This window comes from Canis lupus, chromosome 25 (assembly GCF_048164855.1).
Source record: "Canis lupus baileyi chromosome 25, mCanLup2.hap1, whole genome shotgun sequence".
Classification (NCBI taxonomy): Eukaryota; Metazoa; Chordata; class Mammalia; order Carnivora; family Canidae; genus Canis; species Canis lupus.
The window spans coordinates 32322829-32345319 of record NC_132862.1 but is presented as its reverse complement, the minus strand read 5'-3'; the positions used below and the strand labels follow the sequence as shown (position 1 = coordinate 32345319).

General features: G+C 41.2%; 1 long non-coding RNA gene across 5 annotated transcripts in view; it reads left to right on the top strand.

Moving 5' to 3' along the window:
• Positions 1–22491, top strand: part of LOC140617453 (uncharacterized) — a 143209-nt gene that overhangs the window by 40749 nt on the left and 79969 nt on the right. The gene's annotated exons all lie outside the window — the stretch shown is intronic.

The window sequence follows — 22491 nt, the reverse complement described above, 5'->3', positions numbered from 1 at the left end:
TTTATAGCAGCAATGGCCACGATAGCCAAACTGTGGAAGGAGCCTCGGTGTCCAACGAAAGATGAATGGATAAAGAAGATGTGGTCTATGTATACAATGGAATATTACTCAGCTATTAGAAATGACAAATACCCACCATTTGCTTCAACGTGGATGGAACTGGAGGGTATTATGCTGAGTGAAGTAAGTCAGTCGGTGAAGGACAAACATTATATGTTCTCATTCATTTGGGGAATATAAATAATAGTGAAAGGGAATATAAGGGAAGGGAGAAGAAATGTGTGGGAAATATCAGAAAGGGAGACAGAACGTAAAGACTGCTAACTCTGGGAAACGAACTAGGGGTGGTGGAAGGGGAGAAGGGCGGGGGGTGGGAGTGAATGGGTGACGGGCACTGGGGGTTATTCTGTATGTTAGTAAATTGAACACCAATAAAAAATAAATTAAAAAAAAAAGGTGGTTCTCTCCCTGGGTGTAACTACACACCACCTACTAAGAAAATAGTAGCTTCCGAATTTGCACATAAGCAAAAACAAAAACAAAACCGTGGACATTCTATGATGAGGGAGGGTGAATGTTACTTACTGAGCATTAAAAATCAGATTAATTTTGCCACTGAAGAATCATCTACATGCTTTTGAAAAGAGAAAGGGTTATGGCTATGAAGTTTTACACCGTATTAATTTTAGTTCAGGTATTATGGTAACAAATTTTCAAGGATTCAGACAATAGAACTTTTAGGAACCATTTTTGAAAAATTATTTTGATATACTTAAACTGACAGACAAGTCAAAACTAAGGCCTGAAGAATGGGGAAGACATTATGTAATAATTGAGAGGGGAATCTTTCACACAGTTTGGTAACTCAAGACCCCAAATTCAGGGATCAAATTGCTGTGTTCTCAGTTGGGTTGTGTAACCCAGGGGTGGCTTGGCCTCAGTGCTTTCACTGGCAGGACTGTATTTTCTGAGGTGAAGAACAAAGGCAAGAGAAAAAAAAATTAAATTTCCTTTGCAGCCCATTGATAAGTACTTAAGACAGGCAGGTAACTATCTCCAGAACTCAACTGCCTGGATTGCTAATACTTCTCTAAGTGCAGCAAATGCAACCTTAGCTTGACATTAGCAAGACATCCAGGATCCTGTACATCTTCTTTAACATATAAAAATCCCTTTGGAAGCTTCCTTTGTTTAGACCTGTCTGCCCCTGCCAATGCCAAGATGTATGTTAGCAATCATCCTGCAAGCATATGGCCCACTGATAGACCTCTAAAGGGTCTCATGACTCATGGCTTACTAGACAGTTGTAAGTGACCTTAACCTGATGACAGCTAGCCCCTCAAGGTCCTGGAAACCTTGCTTCCAAATTTCTGAGAGATTTAAGTTATCCCTAACCCCCTCCCAACTTGAAATTTTATAATCAGTCATTCCTCACAACCCCAGGATAGTTCTTTCTGCTTTAATAAAACCACCTTTTTGCACTGAAGATGTCTCAAGAATTCTTAATTATTGGCTCCTGAACCCCAACATTTTACATCATTTTCTTCCTGCTTCATCTCCTTGCTCTGGGACACAAATGCACTTCTCAAGCTGCATGCTTCATAATACAGGGCAGATGGATTCCTTGCTGTGGTTGACAACCATTTAAAGCACTTGTAGGTGCTTTTCTGTTCAGCACCTGTTACCCAGCAACTTGGTTGGTACACTATGTCAACAGGAATTACACAACAGAAGTAAAGTTGCGTAAAAAACCATAATGGGCATATTCATTGCCAAATACATTGAGCAATGGTTTTCTACATCCTGATAACTCCTCTTGAATAACGAGTCGTACTTTTAAAAATTGGCTATGAAAACAAATGACTCAGGGGTAATCTATTAACAGTCCCAGAGCCCATCCTCTTATTGTTTACCTTTTAGGGAATGATCTTCCTAACTATGCTTAGGTAGTGTAGGATCTTGGGCTGGGCTAAACCAGAATTCATGTTTGGATGTGTATGATGCATGCACGAGCCTGTATGTAGCCATCTACCTGAGTTGGTTTGTACTGAGGAAGGAAACCAAGAGGAGTAGTAGGTTTACAGGTTCATGTGTGGGCACTTGGGAGAAAGCAAGGTGGTGGAAGAAGGAAGAGGGAGAAAAGCGTGGTATCTCTGCCATAACTTGCCTACCTCGTTAACTTGATTTGAGCTCTTGGAAGAGAAAGGGCTTTAGACCGAGGCAGAAGAAGCTAATTTCAGAAGGTATTTGTGAGACTTGGGGCCATTCAACCATTGTTTTGATGTCCAGATGACAGCAGGAGCCATGGAGAATGGGAGAGACTACTTTCTTGGTCAGCATGGCTTCCCCTAGGTAAACACTGCAGGGAGGGCCAAGTTGCATTGACACTGTTAAGATAAAATGCATCATATGGTAAAATCCCATCATCATGCTATAAGCAGAGCCCAAAAATGAAATGGTTTAATACAAAGGACATGCTTTTGCAAGTTTAATGAAAGGGCAGTGTGGCTGGAAGAAGGATGGGCCTCAATTGCCCATTGTATCCAAACTGAATTTGTTTCACTACATGCATGTACATATGAAGTTATATGTCCAAATGGATACATTTTTTAATGGGGGAAGGGGTAGCAGGCTAAGCAAAGGAAAGAATTATATGAGTGTATTATAATGGTTGTTTCTGTATTGTAGGATTTGGAGTGATTTTTTTCTTCCATGTCGGTATTTTCGAAAATTTTTATGACAATCTTGTAATCAGAATCCAGAGTTTTAAATTGGCTCTTGTATACTTCAAGACATAAAGCATATTTTAGATCAAGCTTTCTCACTTTATTTTTTATTTTTTTTAAAGATTTATTTATTTATTTATGATAGACATAGAAAAAAAGAGAGGCAGAGATACAGGAGGAAGAAGAAGCAGGCTCCATGCCGGGAGCCTGACGCGGGACTCCAGGATCGTGCCCTGGGCCAAAGGCAGGTGCCAAACCGCTGAGCCACCCAGGGATCCCCGCTTTCTCACTTTAAATGAACATATTGATTAACAGTTCCATTCATGTTATTTTCGGACCTATTGTTACACTTTTTTTTCAAATCCTCTTCCATGCCAAAAACACCAGTTGGGTGTATAAATCATCTAGGAAGCATTTTCAAATGCTCATGGTTGCTTGACACCCCTCCTATCAATCTGATCTTCTCTGGACTGGGATTTTATAAACTTCCCAGAAGATTCAAACTCCCCCTAGCCTGTGTTGTTGAAAGCCACCAGCATATGTTAGGAAGTTCCAATTTCATTGTTTGATCTTCACAATATGACTCCATGCCTTTCTGTCTCATCTCATCTCTCCTGTGTGAGCCTTCTTCTGGTCTGCCATGAGTCTGAAATATCTTGCTCTTTCTTTCCATTTTTGATGAGCTTGTTGTCTTAGCTTATTCCTTTCTTCCCTTACTTTCCAAACCAATCTGTCATTTAAGGCTCAGCCCGATGCCCACATCAGCTATGTTCAATAAACACTTTGGAGAGCTTAGCAAAAAATAAGTCACTATGCCAGATACTATCAGAATCTCTATTAGAAGGCTTGTAGCCACTTCCCTGGAAGAAGAACTCACTATCTGGTAGTGGGATTTGCATAAGTACACAGATTACTGCAATGAACAAGTCAGAACAATACCAAGTGCCACACAGGTAGCAGTTGTAGGAGTTCAAAGAGGGAAGAATGTGCTCTAATCCTGAAGCTGCTTTGAGCCATGTTGACCTTTTCCTTCCTGAAATTATTCTTTTTATTTTTTAAGACTTTATTTATTTATTTGAAAGACAGTGAGTGAGAGGATGGGAGAACCCATCAGAGGGAGAAGGAGACTCCTCACTCAGCAGTGAGCCTGATATGGGGCTTGACCCTGGAACTCCAGGATCATGACCTGAGCTGAAGGTGGATACTTAACTGACTGAACCACCCAGGCAAACCCTGAAATTATTCTTTATAGCACACAGTTTGGTCCTTATTTTCTATTTTATATATGTTTACTCTTCTTAAATAACCTTGAAACCAAAAGCAAATCTTAAATGAATTTTGCTTTCCTTCAGAGTAGCCCCAAATACTGGGTTGCATGGAATTGAATTCCAGTGTAGATGGATTATCTAACAGTATGAATTATGGGAATTTGATGGCTCCAACAGGAGAGTGACTTTAAATGCCCTTCACTCTAAAAAAGAGACTCCACTAAGCCTTTCCAGATAAACAGGAAGTTGAGTACAAGTAGAAAGATTGCTCTTTAATCTCCAAATCTGGTCCCTGGGTCTTCCTTTCAACCAAATTGCTTCACTAGCTTTACATGCAAAAAATCTGATGCTCTTAAGAGAATGAGTTTCCTTTCCATCCATTATGCTTTCCACAAAACACCTCTTTGACTCAGGAATTGGTAGCTTGAGGACATCACTTATGTTTACTTCCCGCCTGATCTCCCTCCCTTATTCTGGTCAGTGAAACATAGTGATTGACTTATGTGGCTTCTAGAGCCAAATCATATGGCTTCAAATCTTCACTTTGTCTCTAACTAACTTCTCTTTGAACTTCATCTCTGTGCCTTTGTTTTCTCATAAGTGTAATGGGAATAATAATGCTACTACCTACCTAATGCTAAACCTCATAGATGTTTTATGAGTTCAAGGGGTAAAGAGATTTGACAATATTTGCATAACATACTATTTCACATGTGCTCTCCTGGTTCAGTTTTGAAGTGAGAGCTACAAACTTTCCATTCCCCTTGCAGGTGGTTTGCTAAACCCTTGCCCCGATTACTTTCCACATCAGGCTCTAGCACCCTTGGATTGTGGTATCCAGTACCCAACCATCAGAGGTCCCCCAGATACCTCATGCCCAGGGATGGCCTGTTCTTCTTTGGGTCCTTGGAATTAATCAAAATACCCAATCCCTAGGAAGGTGCATAACCGAGCTGACACCACCCAGCCCTTTCAGCTCTGCTTCCTGACCTGTCCTGGGCACAAGCTGTATGGCCTTGCATGGCAACTGGCTCTAGTTTGGAGTTGAAAGTAACAAAAGTTCTGCCTTTTGTCCAAATGTCACCATGCTATGTCTATCATCCAAAGAACATATCATCATTCTTAGTATCATATACTTATGAAATTAATTGGTACATTTGTTAAGCACTTAATAAACATTACCTTTTTTTTAAATAAAAAGGAGCTTTCTATTCCCAATTTCTGCAAAATCTATGTACACAAAATCTTGCCAGACTGTTCCTTTTAAGAATTTAAAACTTTTAAACTATTAAACTTTTAAAAGTTTTAAACTATTTAACCTTTAGATTGGAGCTAATCTCAGTAGAAAAATATCTTTTCAGTTTTATTTTTTAAAAGATTTATTTATTTATTCATGAGAGACAGAGAGAGAGGCAGAGACATAGGCAAAGGGAGAAGCAGGCTCCCTGTGGGGAGTCTGATACAGGACTCTATCCCGGGATCCCGGGATCAGGCCCTGAGCCAAAGGCAGACACTCAGGTGTTCCATCTTTTCAGTTTTAATTTATTTTAAAAATCTATGGTATTCCAATATACAAACTGAAATATACTGAAGGAAACCAGAATGCTGCCCTCATATAGGCCTCTTTGAAATAAAAGTTATTTGAGCTGAAGGCAATTAAGAAGCAATAAACGCAGAAAAGTGGCTTTTTCTGCATGAAAGCAGGAAATAGATTCATTTACTGGAGACAGACTTTTATCAGCCCAGAGAGAACACCAGAAGAATCTGAAAACGAACCTTGTTAAATGAACTTTTATTTAAGAAAGATAAGGATCTTTCCTAGTCCTAGTTCTAAACCCCTTTGTCTTGTCACTTCTTCACAAATGTATTGTTTCTTTGCCCAAAAGATATAAAAACTTCCTGTTCTGGTCACTTGTTTCCATTTTCATTCTCTTGTGAAGAATTCTGTGTACATAATTCAATAAAATTTGTATGCTTTGCTCCTGTTAATCTGTCTTTGTCACTGTCATTCTCAGATCCACACAGGGATCACAGGTCAAAGAAAAGTTTTTCCTCCTCTACAGTATCACCACGGGAAAATACAATTTATACATTTGAAATGCAGCTTAGAGGCGCCTGTGTGGCTCAGTCAGGTCAGCAACCAACTGCTGGTTTTGGCTCAGGTCATCATCTCAGGGTTATGAGATCAAGCCCTGCATTAGGTTCCGCGCTGAGCAGAGTCTGTTTGAGTTTTTCTCTCTCCCTCTCCCTCTGCCCCCTCCTCCTGCTCATGCTCTTTCTCTCTCTTAAATAAATAAAATCTTAAAAAAAATGGCAAGAGTGAGTATCCTTGTCTTGTTCCTGACCTTAGAGGGAGTTTCAGTTTTTCATTGTTGAGTATGAAGTTAGCTGGGAGTTTTTCATATAGAGCCTTTGTTATGTTGAGGTAATTTCCTTCTATTTCCACTTTGTTGCAAGTTTTTTCTTTTAAAGATTTTATTTATTCATTTACCTGAGAGAGAGTACAAGCAGGGGGAGCAGCAGGAAGAGGGAGAAACAGGGTCCCCACTGAGCAGGGTAGCCAATGAGGGCTCAATCCCAGGACCCTGGGATCATGACCAGAGCTGAAGGTAGATGCTTAACCTACTGAGCCACCTAGATGCCCCTACTCTGTTGCAAGTTTTTAATCATGGGAGTATATTGAATTTTGTCAAAGGCTTTTTCTGCATATTTTGAGATGATCAGATTTTTTTTCCCTTTATTCTGTTACTGTAATATATTACACTGATTGATTTACTTACATTCAACTGACCTTGCATCCTAGCGAAAATTCCCACTTGGTCATGTATAAGATCCTCACAATATGCTGTTGAAGTTTATTTGCTCCTATTTTGCTCTGTATTTTTGCCATCCCTTCCTTTCAGTCTCTGTGTGCCCTTAAATCTAGAGTAGGCCCATAAATATAGTTGGCTCTTAAAATTTTTTTAAGCATATAGTTGGATCTTAAAAATTTTTTTTTGTCCTTTCAACCACTGTATGTATTTTGATTGGGGAGTTTAATGCATTTACATTTAAAGTAATTATTGAGAGAGAAGGTCTTCCTATTGCCATTTTATTAATTGTTTGATATCTCTTTTGTAGCTCTTTTGTCCCTTTTCTCTCTTGCTGTCTTCCTTTGTGGTTTATTGATTTTTTTTAAAAAAAATTTATCATCTTTTTGAGTAGCATGCTTTGATTGTTTTCTCATTTCCTCACTTTCTCTTGTGTCCTTTCTTTTTAGAGTGCGCACAAGGAGGAGGAGGGGCAGAGAGAGAGAGAGAGAGAGAGAGAGAATCTTAAGTAGGCTCCACATCCAGCATGGAGACTGACATGGAGCTCAATCCCACCACCCCAAGATCATGACCCAAGCCAAAATCAAGAATTGGACCCTCAATTGACTGAGTCACTCAGGCACCCCTTCTTTTGTGCATTTCTATAGGTATTTTCTTTGTAATTATCATAGTTCTTACATAAAACTTCTTATACTTTTAACACTCTGCTTTAAGTTGACAAAAACTCTTTAGTCACAAGACTCTACTTTTATGTCTCCCCCACAAACACTTTAAGTTATTGATGCCAAATTTTACATCTTTTTTTTTAAGATTTTATTTATTTATTCATGAGAGAGAGAGAGGCAGAAACATAGGCAGAGGGAGAAGCAGACTCCATGTAGGGAGCCCGACGTGGGACTCAATTCCGGGTCTCCAGGATCATGTCCTGGGCTGAAGGCAGCACTAAACCACTGAGCTGCCCAAATTTTACATCTTTTTTTATTGTGTATCCACTTCATGTAAGATTTTTATAGCTTTTACTTATAGTTTTTTTTTGTACTTTTGTATTTTAACTTCTACACTTGAACTAAAAGTGATTTGCACATCACTGTTGGAGTATTACAGTATTCTGCATTTCTCTCTATATTTACCTTTACCAGCAAGTTTTATGGTTTGTATGCTTTTGTATTGCTTTTTAGAATCCTTTTGTTTCAAGTTGAAGAACTGCCTTTAGCATTTCTTGTAAGTCTGCTATAGAAATTTTCTCTTTGAGGCACCTGGGTGGCTCAGTGGTTGAGCGTCTGTCTTTGGCTCAGGTCGTGATCCTGGGGTTCCGGGATCCAGTGCTGCATCAGGCTTCTCGCAGAGAGCCTGCTTCTCTGTCTTCCTACGTCTTTGCCTCTCTCTCTGTGTCTCTCATGAATGAATAAATAAAATCTTTTTTAAAAAAAATTTTAAGAGGCAGAGACACAGGCAGAGGGAGAAGCAGGCTCCATGCAGGGAGCCTGATGTGGGACTTGATTCCAGGACTCCAGATCACGCCCTGAGCCCAAGGCAGATGCTTAACTACTAAGCCATTCAGGTGTCCCTAAAATCTTCTTTTTAAAGAAATTTTCTCCTTGTCTTTAGCTTTTGACAGTTTGATTATTATATTGTGGTCAGTGTGGACTTCTTTAGATTCATCCTTTCTTTGGAGACTGTTGGCATTCTTGGAGCTGGATGTCCATTTCTTTCCTGAAATATGAAGGTTTTTGACCATTAGTTTTTAAAATAGCTTTCTTCTCCTTCTGCACCCCCCTTCTGAGATTCCCATACTATTGGTCTATTTGATGGCCTACCTTAAGTCCCTCGAATTTTCCATTCTTCTTTTTGTTCTTCCAGCTGGATAATTTCAAATGACATTTCTTTGAGTTCACTCATTTTTTTTTCTTATGCTTGCTAATCTGCTGTTAAACCCCTCTAGTCAATTTTTCAGTTCAGCTGTTGTATTGAAGCTTCAGCTCCAAGTTTTTAGTTTGGTTATTTTCTATACCTCTCTTTGTTGAGATTCTCATTTTGTTATGCATTGTTACCATGAACTCACTGAATATTTTTATGATAGTTATTTGGAATTCTCTGTGTGATAATTCTTAAACCTACATTTCATTAGTGTCAGTTTCTGGACATTTAGCTTGTTCCTTTTCTGGGGCTATGTTTCCCTGTTTTTTTGTTTTTCTTCACTCTTTGTATTGGGATCTGTGCATTGGAAAAAACACCTCCTCTCCCAATATTCCTGGACTGGCTTCATACAGAAGGAGACTCTTACCAATCAGCCCTGCCAGAGAAATGTGGGGGGTGGGGCTCTCAAATTTTCTTTATCTGTATGTCTTCCCTGGTCTTGTTTGTATAAATTCCCAATCAGAAGGATCTGCTGGTTTCTTATTTCAGGATTTTATAATCCCTTCCTCCCTCTGGTATCTGTCTGCTATATCATAGATCTTCCAGAGCAGCAGCTCTGATCTTTTTGTTCTCAGAGATCACCAGATGTCTAGAGTATGTCAGGTTCCATCTGTGCTCTGAGACAGGCAAGACTGGAACCAGTTCTCAGGCAGCCACCTCAAAATCTGAATGTTGTATGTATGTTTCAGTCTCTTGTCTTCCTCTTCAGGGATTACCTAGGAGCTGGGAATCTTCCTGATTGGGCTGTGCTGAGTCAAGTGTAGGGGACTCTGGTGGGTGAGTAAATGCTGGTCCAAATGTTTGCCTTTATTCTCATAAGCCTCCAGGCATCTAGAGTATGCTTGGTATCTTATCAACATTCTAAGAAGCGTTCAGGTTAAGATACAAGCCAGTCCCTCAGACAGTTTCTAGTTGGATTGTGGGATGCAAGGTCCACTTCCTTCCCTCCCCAGGGAGAGAAGCGAGGCTATGAGGGTTTCCATTTTTTTCACTGTACACTGAACCCGGAAGAGGATCTGTGGGAGATGTGTATATGTAGTCCTGACTGCTACCTCTGTTCTCAGTGGTTCCCAATGTGGGGCCTCTGTTCTCAGTGCTCAAACTCAAGCAAGACAGAAACCAGTCCCTTGGGAAGTCCTCAGAAAGGTGAGAATGTTGGGTACATCATTCAGTCCTTTTCTTCCCTCCCTAGGAACAAGCTAGGGACTGAGGGCTTCCTCTCAGTTAGGTGGTGCTGTGCCAGAGGGGAGGGATTATGATGAGAGGGTCCTTGAGTTCTCTTACTGGCTTTCATATGGATGTTTTTGCACTTGCACACAGTGTGGGAACCTCTTATCTGGTTTCTGGATTTCTCACAAATGGAATTGGTCTGTGTATTACTGTTGAATTGATGGGTCTGTGGGAGGAAGGAGGGTGCCAAGCTTTCTATTCTGCCATCTTGCTGATGTCTCTCAGGTATTGATCCTTCTTAATGAGTTTTAAGGGTTCTTTATATATTATAGATATAAGACTTTTACTAGATATCTCATCTGCAGATATTATCTTGCAGTCCATTGTTTATCTTTCCATTCTCTCAACAGTGTCTTGAAAGAGCAAAAACTCAATAAAAAGAGAAAAAAAGGGGGCACCTGGGTGGCTCAGTGGTTGAGCATCTGCTTTTGGCTCAGCTGGTGATCCCAGGGTCTGGGATTGAGTCCCGCATCGGGCTCCCTGCAGGGAGCATGCTTCTCTCTCTGCCTGTGTCTCTGCCTCTCTCTCTGTGTCTCTCATGAATAAATACATAAGATCTTTTAAAAAAGAGCAGAAACTCTTAATTTTTATGAATTCCAATGTTTTCATCTAGAAATGCTATACAGGGAACCCTGGGTGGCGTAGCGGTTTGGCGCCTGCCTTTGGCCCAGGGCACGATCCTGGAGACCCGGGATCGAATCCCACGTCAGGCTCCCAGTGCATGGAGCCTGCTTCTCCCTCTGCCTGTGTCTCTGCCTCTCTCTCTCTCTCTCTCTCTGTGACTGTCATAAATAAATAAAAAAATATTAAAAAAAAATAGAAATGCTGTACATTTCGGTCTATGATCCTTTTTGAATTAATTTTTGTACATTATACAACATATTGGTTGAATATGGTGAATATTTTTGCTTCCCTGCCCTGCCATTTACCCCTCCCTCATTTGTTCATTTTTTTTCTTTCTCAATCCCTTCAGTGTACTTATGGCTTTCATTTATAATACATTTAAGCGGTTTTATTATTGTTGTCATTCCAGTTTTAGTGTGTCCTTCCTTCTCAATCCTGGTTGATTTAGATTATTTATAATCTGAGTAGATGAACCACTAGCATGGTTCTAAAATTCATAACACAGAAAGTTACACCCAGGGAAGTATCACAACTTCCTTCCCATCCCTTCTACCTTGCTCCAATTCTCACATTTTTTATATCCCATTCCCATACACTTCCTATAGAGAACCAATTTTGTAGGGTTTTGGTTTATCCTTCCTCATTTATTTTTCCACAAATGATACATGTATATTTTATTTTCCCTTTTTAGTTGAAAGGTATCATAATAAATACTCTTTTACACGTTGCTCTTTTCACTTAAAAAAATATAACACAGCAGTTCATGGAGACCATTATTTCCTACAGCATTTTTTTGGATTACCAGTTTATTGAACAGCTATGAATGTATGGGCATTTACATTGTTCCCAATATTTTGCAGTTACAAACAACCCTGCAATGTGCATATATATTTTCATACTGTTGGAAGGTGTATCTTCATGGTAAATTCCTAGAAGTGGGATTGCTGGGTCAAAAAGTATTGACATATGTACTTTTGTTATACTGACTCGTTTGCTGAGTCCTCCTCCACAAGGGTGTACTAGTTTGTATTTCCACCACCAAATAAGAGAATGCCTGCTTCCACAAAATCTTATCAACAGAATATGTGCCAGTCTGATAGCATTTTTTTTTTTGCCGCACAAAATTTTGTATCTTTGCATAGTCACATTTATAAATATTTGATTTATTTCCTCAGGATTTGGATACTTTAGTAATTTTTATAATTTCAAAACTTTTCCTTATACTTTTCCTTATACTAATGTTTAAGAAGAATTCAGTTGTGTTTTATTCTAATCCTCGTATAGCTTCCTTTTTTACTTTTACTTTCCTGATGCATTTGAAGTTTACTCATATACAATGTTAGTCATGGATATATTTTCTCCCAAATGGCCAAGCAGTTGTCTCAACATCATTTATTACCAAAGTCCGTCTTCATCCCAAATTATTCGAGATGCCGTCTTTATCATACACTAATTTCCATGTCTACCTAAGGTTTATTCTATTTCATTGGTTCATCTATCTATTTATGTCCCCATTGCCACATTGTTTTAATTATAGAGGCTTTACAATATATTTTAATACTTGGTTGCGCTGGGCAGCCCTGGTGGCTTAGCTGTTTAGCACCACCTTCAGCCCAGGAGCCTTCAGCCCAGGGCCTGATGCCGGGAGACCCAGGATCGAGTCCCATGTTGGGCTCCCTGCATGTAGCCTGCTTCTCCCTCTGCCTGTGTCTCTGCCTCTCTCTGTGTCTCTCATGAATAAATAAATACAATCTTTAAAAAAAAATATTTGGTTGAGCTAGTCCCCTTTGTTTTTCTTTTTGTATTTTCCTATCTATTCTTGCATGTTTATTTTTTATAGGAACTTTATTAAAAACTTACCTAATTCCACAAAACTTTTGTTGATATTTTATTGAAATTGTGTTAATCTTATGTTAGTTTTGGGAGAACTAATATCCTTGGTGAGTCACCTTATCCAAGACTATGGTTTCCAAGAATACTTTTTACCATCTCTGTAGCAAGTCATACTGAAACTAACATTCGTTAAACACTTACTGTACATTGACATGTGTCAGGTACTGTGCTGGACATTGGAGATGTGGTGAGGAAAATAGTTTTAGATTTCACATAAATACATAAATTAAAGCACATTAGAGTCTCCATTAGAGTTAAACTACACATGTCAAAGTAGCTAAGTCTTTAGGTCTGTGATGTTTAATCTGGTGAGGGTTTCCTATGGTTCTACTTTATATCATACATTTCTAAGCCAACCTCTTTGCTTTGAAATGAAAAGGACTGAACTGGCATCATTGGGTTACTGAAGCTTTAAGAGGACCACCTTGCATCACGGTGGGCCTACTTAGGCATTCTTAATGGCATCACAGTTACCAGTTCAACCTAGTTGACTAAATATCTTCACGAATCCAACTGTCTGTTTTGTCTGTGCCTCCACTCCACTAGCTGAGTTCTCATGGAGAAAACTAATCAGCAGGAAAATTGCCATTAGGCACTCAGAAATCTCAACCTGGAATGGCCTTCCAACTCTGCCTAGGCATGCTATTGTTTCTTTGGTCACTTTGCTTTCTCTCTTCCACAAAGACTACCTCAAACTCTCTTCACTCTCTTCAAATTTCTCCTATAATTTTCCTTGTTCTGAGAAGATGACCCATCTACTGCAAAGAGAAAGTCAAAATCCTAAGGTGGGAACTCTCTCGTCTTCCCTCCAGCAACAATACCTAAGTATCTGGATTTCCAGCCATCTCCATTCCAGTCGCTATGGTAATGGAGGAGCACTTCTCTGATTATTTAAGATCCATCTCTCTGACTTGTCTGATCCTCCTGTTGTCTTTCCCCTTTTCATTCCTAATTCAACCTAATGCTATCAACTCTTTATTCTCTCTTCTCTCTCCTCTCTCTTTATTCTTTCATTTTGCAAAACATATAAACCTGCTGAAACCTATCATTAAAAACAAGCCAAACAAATTTCTTCATTTCCCCTTCTAGCAATGGCCATTGTCTCCTATCGCCTTTGCAGCCTAATATTTTAAGTCATATGATTTTGTAAGCCTAACTGGAGATGCTCCTCATGGATGCAGAAGTATATAGTCAGTGAGAAGTGGAGGAGCTTGAAGAAAATATGGAGACAGCTATAGACCACCACAGTATACCTTGCTTTGTGGCTAGATTTAATCTGAGGGCAGGGGCCATAGGTGACACATGAGATCTGCTTGCCTGTGGTGAACTGGATAATATGAGCAATATGCTGTAAGTGTGGGCTTGGAGTCAGTTTCTTTGTCTGAAAAATTTAAATGACAACACTTACTTTGCAGCATTGTTTTGGGGATTAAATGACCTAATGGGTGTAAAGCTACTTATCATGCATGGTACATGCCCAATAAATTTGACCTATTCTTATTTTTGCAATTGTAATTACGTTGTCAGATGGGCAGATCTGCCTAACCAAGTATGAAAGCTTACATATTCAATACGAAATAAATATAAAGTAATACAGTTGCCTTTGAACTACATGTTGACTAGTGCTTTAGATGTTCATTCATTCCTCATTCATTCATCAAGAGACATGTATCTGAAACTCTGCTAGGCATTTGGGATTAGGAAGAGGAAGACAAAATCTGCTCTCAACGATCTCTTAGTTTTAGGGCAGTCAAGGCATAAGCATGTCATTATAATGTAGTGTAGTAAGCACAGTAATTGATCAACCCAGGATATTTTGGGAGTTCAAAGAAGGAAGCATCCAGCTTAGGGTGAAGTACATCCTGGAACTGGTTCTTAAAGTGAGTTGATAGATGTTAGCAGAAGAGAGGAGGCAGGCAGGGAAAAGATTTTAAAGTCCCTCTGTTCATGCAGTTCAACTCAAAGACTCTGGAATCTCATACTTTGTTTAATTTTTAAGAATTGTACTACTAAAAAATTGTTTGAAACTCATCAGCCTATTTGAATGATATGCAAAGAACAAGGTGTATTACATGATAATAGGAGGATGAGTCAAGACTTTGTTGCATTGGGAGTGGAACATACCAGGATTGCTGTAGGCAGAGTGACACAATGTATTTTAAGGAACCTGGTGGCTGGGAGCCCAGAGAAGCTACTACCACATGAAATTGCCTAGGTGATGCCACCCGGTTCTCAGCTTTAATGGTGCAGGAAGCTAATTGTCAGCTAACAGGAGGTGACTGGCCTCTTGAGGACTGGTTCAATTTAAAAATAAGAGATAAATTTAGAAGCAATAATGCATTCACTAATAATCAGCAATATGAAATTTGCACAAACTGGGTTCTCTGGGTGGCTCAGCGGTTTAGCGCCTGCCTTTGGCCCAGGGCGCGATCCTGGAGACCGGGGATGGAATCCCACGTCGGGTTCCCGGTGCGTGGAGCCTGCTTCTCCCTCTGCCTGTGTCTCTGCCTCTCTCTCTCTGTGTGACTATCATAAATAAATAAAAATAAAAAAAAACATTAAAAGAAAAGAAATTTGCGCAAACTGAAATTCTCAGCTTGTTATGACTGGTACATTTGCTCCATACAGGCATGCTAAATACTAGTCTCTTGAGATCCTCAAATCAGAACAAATGGAATTAGCTAGAGTGGGCTGCCTGGTTCACACAAGGGTCTGAGCAACATGGGCTGAATTTCCTGTCCTGATTCTTCAAAAACTTAATCTATTTGATTTCCTAGTCACAAATTCTCATTGTTGAGGGTTATTTAACAGATGAAATCTGGAGACAGGGGCAGGTCTTAGGCTGATGAGCATCTAACGAGAATGCATTTTGGAATAGGCATAAAGAGCATATGCTCAGGAGGTGTCATGAACTAAAATCATGTTAAGACTTCAGGAGAAAGAAATTTGCATGGGAGCATATACCTGCCATATAATTAGTGCAATATTGGCTATGAGAGTGGAGTATCTTTGAATCTGTGAGAGCTAGATACATTATATTAACATTATATTAACATAATATATTATTATCGTGTTATATTAACATATAATAAATTAACATAAATTAATGTAAATCAACATAAATTAACATAATCACAAGGTATTATTCATATTATCTATTTATGTAAATTTTATGTAAAATAATTAGATACTGTGCATGGAAAAAAGGTATGGAAGTATACATAAAATATAATGGGTGGTTTTCCTATGTAAAGAAACACATATGGAAGCTTGAGTGGCCTTCATTTTCTTTTTTTATCTGTGATTTCACAATATTCTAAAAGAAAGATGTGCTATTTATGCAATAAAGAATCATAAAGTTAGAAAAAATTAGCATAAGAGGAAAAAGACAGAATGTCTTCCACACTCACTGAAACAACTACTATAATGTGGCATGGATGACATGAGACACAAGCAAGTTAAGACCATGAGAAACACTCTAGAAGAGAGTGGAAAGGGAGATGGTTCAAAAGAATATAGGAAGGGCAGTGGTGCTACAGAGAAAGAGATTTCTTTTCAGTCTGGACTAAAAACTGGAAGGGACTATTTTTAGTAGAGAAATTTGAAATACTCCTCCCATTGGCACAGCTGGCACCAAAAATACTCATCTTGCATAGGATAATAATAATGTGGGTATGCATGGTCAGAGCAGCAAGTGCCAATATAATCAATTTGCCAATATAATGAATTTGCCTATCACCGATTGGGAACTCCAGTGGATGGTCCTAGACTCCTTTGGCAGTTGCCTGGGGGCACTATTTAGAACACACGAGACATGCTGTTACTGCATTAACCAACTCGCTGTATTTCAAGGGCAGTCTAGTATCCTTGGCAATATTCCATCCCACCCAGATGCAATGGTGGCCACTCTGTCTGTGTGCTCAATCTGCTGTATCTCCTGAAGGGTAAATTGCTAGGGCTCTATGGGGGTAAATTGGGTTTCTACCCCCCTCCAGAGCTAGGACCAAAACCCTAGGGGCACTCTCACCTTCTGTTGTCTCTGTCACAGTGCCTGACCCATCTAATTCAAATGCTAGCCCTGCTGGGGAGATGCTCAGAGCTTTCATCTGCTTCAGTAGTACTTTTGCTTCCTCAAAGGTGCTTGCTGCTTTGATTCCCAGTCCCTTACATGCTCTTTCTTTACTTGGCAGTATAAGGGATGGAGACACTGTGCCAGGTGGAGAACAAAAGTCCTCAAAAACCCCCAAATCCCTACAAAGGCTTGCACCTCTTTCACACCCATAGGGGTTGAATAGGCTTGCAACATATTCATCATAGCTTCTGAGATAACTTGTGTCTTGCCTGATTAGATGACTCCCAACACCTTATGGTGGTGCCAGGGCCTTGAATTTTCTGTGGGTTCACTGCCCATCCTCTCCCTCACAAATGTCCCAGCAAAGCCTGTGATGTGTCCTGCAACAGAAGCAAATCCTCACTTTAGCAGTAGGCCATCGATGTACTGGGCCCATTGTACTAATGTGAGGAAGGAGTACAGGGACAGATCTTGGGCTGTCATCACATGACATATGATGGGGCTGTGCAGGTAACCTTGGGGAAGCCTACTGTTGCTCCTCCCATGTGAAGGCAAATTGCTCTTGTGACTTGGGTGCCAAGGATTTTCTGAAAAAGGCATTTACTGAGTCCAGCACAGCATGGTGCACTCCTAGGACCCTGGGCAAGGTATCTAAGATGGTGGCCATGTTGGACACAGCTGCATGGATGGGGAGGGGAATATCGTGTTCACTTCTCAGGTGTCCACGGTCGTCTGCCATGAAGCTTATTTACAGGTCACACTGGGCTATAGAAGCACTCGGAGCAGGAAGTACAGTGCCCACAGGGCAGTTCCTGCATAGTTTCTCCTATCTCCTTATGCTCCAGGGAATTTATATTGTTTGACAGTGACCACCCCTCATGGGGGCAGCAGACTTACCAGTTGGCATTTCCTCTCAGCACTGGCTTGATTACTCTAGCCTAGAGGTGGAATTCACCGATACAGGTTGGCAGAGTCTGATTTTGGAGGATTTCAATGCCCAATACATTCTCTGGTATTGGAGAGATAAAAAATATCATGTTCTTGGGCAGGGGTGGGGAACACTGAATTTGAAGTGTCAAAAGGAGCTTTCTGACCCTAACTATTGGCCCTCCATAATCATTGATGACACTGAGGGGGGCCCGGAAACTTCAGAGGATTACCATGTATTAGAGGACATTTGGCTCCAGTGTCCACCAGAGCTGTCACCCTGTGTTTATTTCTGGAGGACCAGTGAATGGTGAGCTCTGCATGAGGCTTCTGGTCACCTCTAATGACCTTCACATGGAGGTAATCTTGGCTTGCGTCCTATACCTGGAGCATGGGAGGCACCCATCCCTAAATAAGACTGTATCCCTGGGGCCTCTGCAGGAGCAGTGCAGGGGACTGTATCCCTCAGGGCTGGCAGAGGCAAACGGGGCTGGTCTGAACTGTTCTGGCTTTAAGGCTTTCCACAGGACAACCAACGCAGTTTTGGGTTGTTGGCCCATGTGTTCAGATGGGATCCCCTCAGCCATAAGGTCAAACCACACTTGTTTCTGGGTTATTTTCATTGGACCCTTTACAGCCTTTTGGCTTTTCCCGCTCCCTTTCCATTTTGGATCTTTTTCACAGCCCACACTGGTCTCTGGTATTTGTCAGTCTCCCCCAGATCAGCAATGGATCAGCCAACATCATAAATGTCTGTCTCACAATAGGCTCAGCAGGAATATCAGCGTCCCACATTGGGGTGGACTGGAGATGCTGGGGTGGACTGGAGCATCTTAGTCTTCACTCCTGCAGTGAATGTGGCCTCATCAGGGCCTTCAAAGACAGGGATGCAGGTGGTCTCTCTCATTTCCAACCCTCTAAGAATTTTCTTTTCCTTTTTTTTTTCTTTTTTGACACATCCTGCCTTAGGTTTATTTATACAGTTAGCACAGGAGGATGCCAGTCTGCAGAAAGAAGCCCAGGGGTCACAGCCGTCCTCCTGTCCTACATCGGCAGATAGAAGCCTCTACATTGGAGCCTTCTTTTTTGGGCCTGAGCCACCTTTGAGAGAATGAGCTGTGGCTGCAGCTGGAGCCAGAGCCACAACATGTTCTGGGCCTTGGTTTGAGCCTTGGCCTTGGAATTTGGCCAACAGGGCCTGAGACCCTTGACAATATGGGCATAAGCACATTTCTAGAGCGTGGGGTGAGTGATGTAAGCTCAAGTTGATTGAGCTTGTGACTGCTGCCCTTTGGGGTCTTGGACTTTACCAGGGCCTTGACAGCCTCGGCACATACACTCATGATCTTGGTGTTGTTGGCTTCCATCTCCTTTAGGCCCTTCTTGCTGTGCTTCTTGGCAAAGCGCATGTTTCTCAGGAACTTGGGGTCCACCCTCCTAAGAGATTCATATCTTTGTGATGCAGTTTCTTGATGTCATTTCTGTGCCATTTTCGTGGCTGGTTGTAGGCAGTGTGGTTCTTGGATCAGGTAATGTCTGCACTGAAGCCCCTGACTCCTAAATCACCAGGGACTGGAAGAGGAGGAGGAAGCTCCAAGAATTTCTTATATCTCCTCTAAAGATGTCCAGGGTACCAGATGCCCAAAGAGGTCCTCCTCATGGGGCTGAGCCTCCCTGCCAGCTAGAATAATCCAGTGTATAAAGGAGTGAGGACCTCAAACCTCTGAGTGCTAAGCAGGTGCTGCCTGAGGGCAGTGTCTGTGGTTGATGTTGCTCATTTTCTCTGCCTCCTGCCTGGTCAGAGAAATGCCGGGACCCCTGCATCTCCTAGCTGCACTAACCACACTTGGATCCCTTTCTAGGCCTTTTGCGGGAATTTGGCAGCTCTATCAATAAGCTCAGTGGGAGTATATTCTCTGGTCATGAACATTTCCTGAACTGGGGGCTCCCCACTAGCTGGGGTTGCTGTTGCCGGGCTGGCGCTTTCCTTTGTGTTTGGTGTCGGATGGCAGGGGCGCTTCATTGGCTGCACTGTCACTTGGCACAACACCTCCTCTTCACTCTGCTTACCTGCTCAGGGATGCTCTGCCCAGGATGCCATATGCAGTTTCTTAAACAAGTGTATTAAAGCAGCCAGTGTTTTCAGTGTGTTCCCCTACTCACATTCAGTCTACAGGCCATTATCTAACCTAAGGGACCCTTTTCCCACAAAGAAGGGAACCTCCCCCCGCCCCCACAAATGCCTCTTTTCTGAGGCCAGTTTCTTCAGTCTCCTGGCTGGTCCAGCAATCGCCAGTTCACAAACCCCTGGGGAGCTTTTCAGGTGAAATCTGAAACTGGCCCTGCTAGCAGAAAGCAGAGAGAGATGGAAGAAAGAAGCAGGCTGGTAGGTGGCATGGAGGTTTATTTTTTTTATTATTATTCTTTTAATCTATATAAAGGTTCTTAATGAGCTATTTTAGGCATGCAGTTTTTTTTAAATTTTTTTATTTATTTATTTATTTGTGATAGTCACAGAGAGAGAGAGAGAGAATGAGGCAGAGACACAGGCAGAGGGAGAAGCAGGCTCCATGCACCGGGAGCCCGACGTGGGATTGGATCCCGGGTCTCCAGGATCGCGCCCTGGGCCAAAGGCAGGCGCCAAACTGCTGCGCCACCCAGGGATCCCAGGCATGCAGTTTTAATAAGCAAGAGAGCTTACATATGAGGCTTGTCATGAGGGGCAAATGAATCCCAGCACCCACCCACCAAATCTTAAAAGTTTATATGAAGGTCTTATCTGGGTTCAGTCCTGTACACCATGCAGGTGTTCTCATCACCGTATCAGTATCTCAAGGCCATGTCCTTGGGCAGCCTCTGGAAGTGGGGAAGGCGAGCGGAATGCATGTTTCAGGGACAGGATTGGAGGTGAGGAAACTCCAATTGCTGATTGCCTGGTCCAGCTCATAAGTCAACCTGTGGTCACATCTTCTTGATGACCTCCGTCAACATCTTCCAGAGAATTCCATTTTATAGCGATAGAATGGAATTAAATGAGAATCAGTGACAAAAAGGTAATGACAACCTCCCCCAAATATTAAAAAATCCTAAAATACACATTTAAATAACATTAAATAACTCATGGATGATGGAAGAAATAATAAGCAAACTGAAAATACTCAGAACTCAATGATACTGAAAATACTACATCTCATGGCTCGTGGGATTCAGCCATTGATTGTTTATATGTATGTTTCCCTCAGGGAAGCAGGGGGGTTGGGGCTTCCAGTGGGCATGAGGCATTTTACTTAGGCCATATCTTATCTATTTTCTAGCTAAGTGTGTTCCTTTATGAAATAAAATCTAGTAGCTATTACTCTGTCAAGTGAAAAATGAATTTTGAAGGGCCAGTTCAGCTAGAAGTTGTGCGACAATGTATGACTGTTGTAGTTTACCACTTGGAGTTGAGGTTGGAGGAGTGCTGATTTAGGACTCACTTTGAAGGAGAAGTACCAGTGAATAGGGTTGTATCTAGACAGTTTCCAGCCTTTCTTAATTAGACTCCTTGAGAAATCTGAGCCCTAAAGGCCAAAGACATTCTTTGTATGTAATGAGTTAACCTCTCTTATACATCTGGAATGGATTTTAGTTATGAACCATTTGGGGAGAATTAAGGAAGGAGTCACTTAAATAACTTTCCACATTCCATGGTTCAGATGAGGAACCTTGGTTGGAAAAGGCTGCGAGACCCTGCCCTGACAATGAAGTAAACCCTGTGCTGGCCCCCTGGGCCCTGGGCTCTCATACTTGGGCTCAGCTCAGGGAATCCTAGTCTTGGGGAAGAAGTAGGTGACCAATGATCAAGTAGAGCTGTATGAAAGGCCCAGACCCTAGACTGATGGAGTGCATGCTTGAGATATACTTGAGCTCATGCTGAAGATTTTCCCTTGGCCTTAGGGCTACCCTATTCTCCCTCCAAGTCCTCTCCTTGACTTTGGAGCCAAGTGAAAACAATTCAGTTCTTTTGTATAGAAGAAGATGGCTGTACAGGACACAGTAAAGCGTGATCACTGGACTAAGATTGAAACTAGAGTAAGAAAACAGAGACATGATTCTTAGGTATCATTTTAAAAATGATAAACAGTTCTAACAACCCCCTGCATCAGAATTACCCAGAGTCCTCATTTAAAATGGAGATTCCTTTTTGAATCAGTGGGGCTTAGAAGTCTAATTCAAGTTAAAGAACTGCTGGCTTAGGCAGATTTGTGGGCATGTGGTGAAAGCCTTTACCCAACCCATGTTACATCTTAATTATGATGTAATTAATGTCTCCTTTGATACACATACGATCTCTGCCATGTGTGGACTCAGTAACTATAATTTAAATCGTCAGAGTGAGGTTCCAAATACCCATGACATATAGCCATTGGGGGCTTCTCTGAGGTGCTAAGTATAAATCAAGTGGTGTGAGGTCAGCTGATGGCCAACAGTCCCAGCATCTCAGCACAACTTTGTAGCTCTCTGGGTGGCTTTGCATTTTGCAGGAAGAATTATTTGCTAAAATTGAATTTAGTGATTGTAAGGATTCATAAGATCTCAGGGCAGGCAGGAATTTCCTCTGATCTGATTCTTTCCATCTCTCACTCTCTAGAAAATTCTCAGAGTTCCTAAGTCTACTCCTAATTGCCATACCATTGAAATTTTCAATTAAGTCTGGATTCTTTTTGTCCTCTGTAGTATTTGGCTCAGTTGAGCAGTTTCCCATTTTCCCATCTCTTTTTTTTTTTTTTTTGGATTTATGATGTCACCCTTGTGTTCTTTCACTCGTTTTCATTGATTTTTCTTCTGCTTTCTGTGTCCTACAGGCAGGCAACCTCACTTTACTCAGATCTCATCAAGGAGGCTGTGCCTGGCCACCTTCTCCAAAATGACACTCCTCCAGGACATGTCAGCCCTTTTCCCTGTTATGTTTTTTGTTTGTTTGTTTGTTTGTTTGTTTGTTTCTTTCTTTCTTTCTTTCTTTCTTTCTTTCTTTCTTTCTTTCT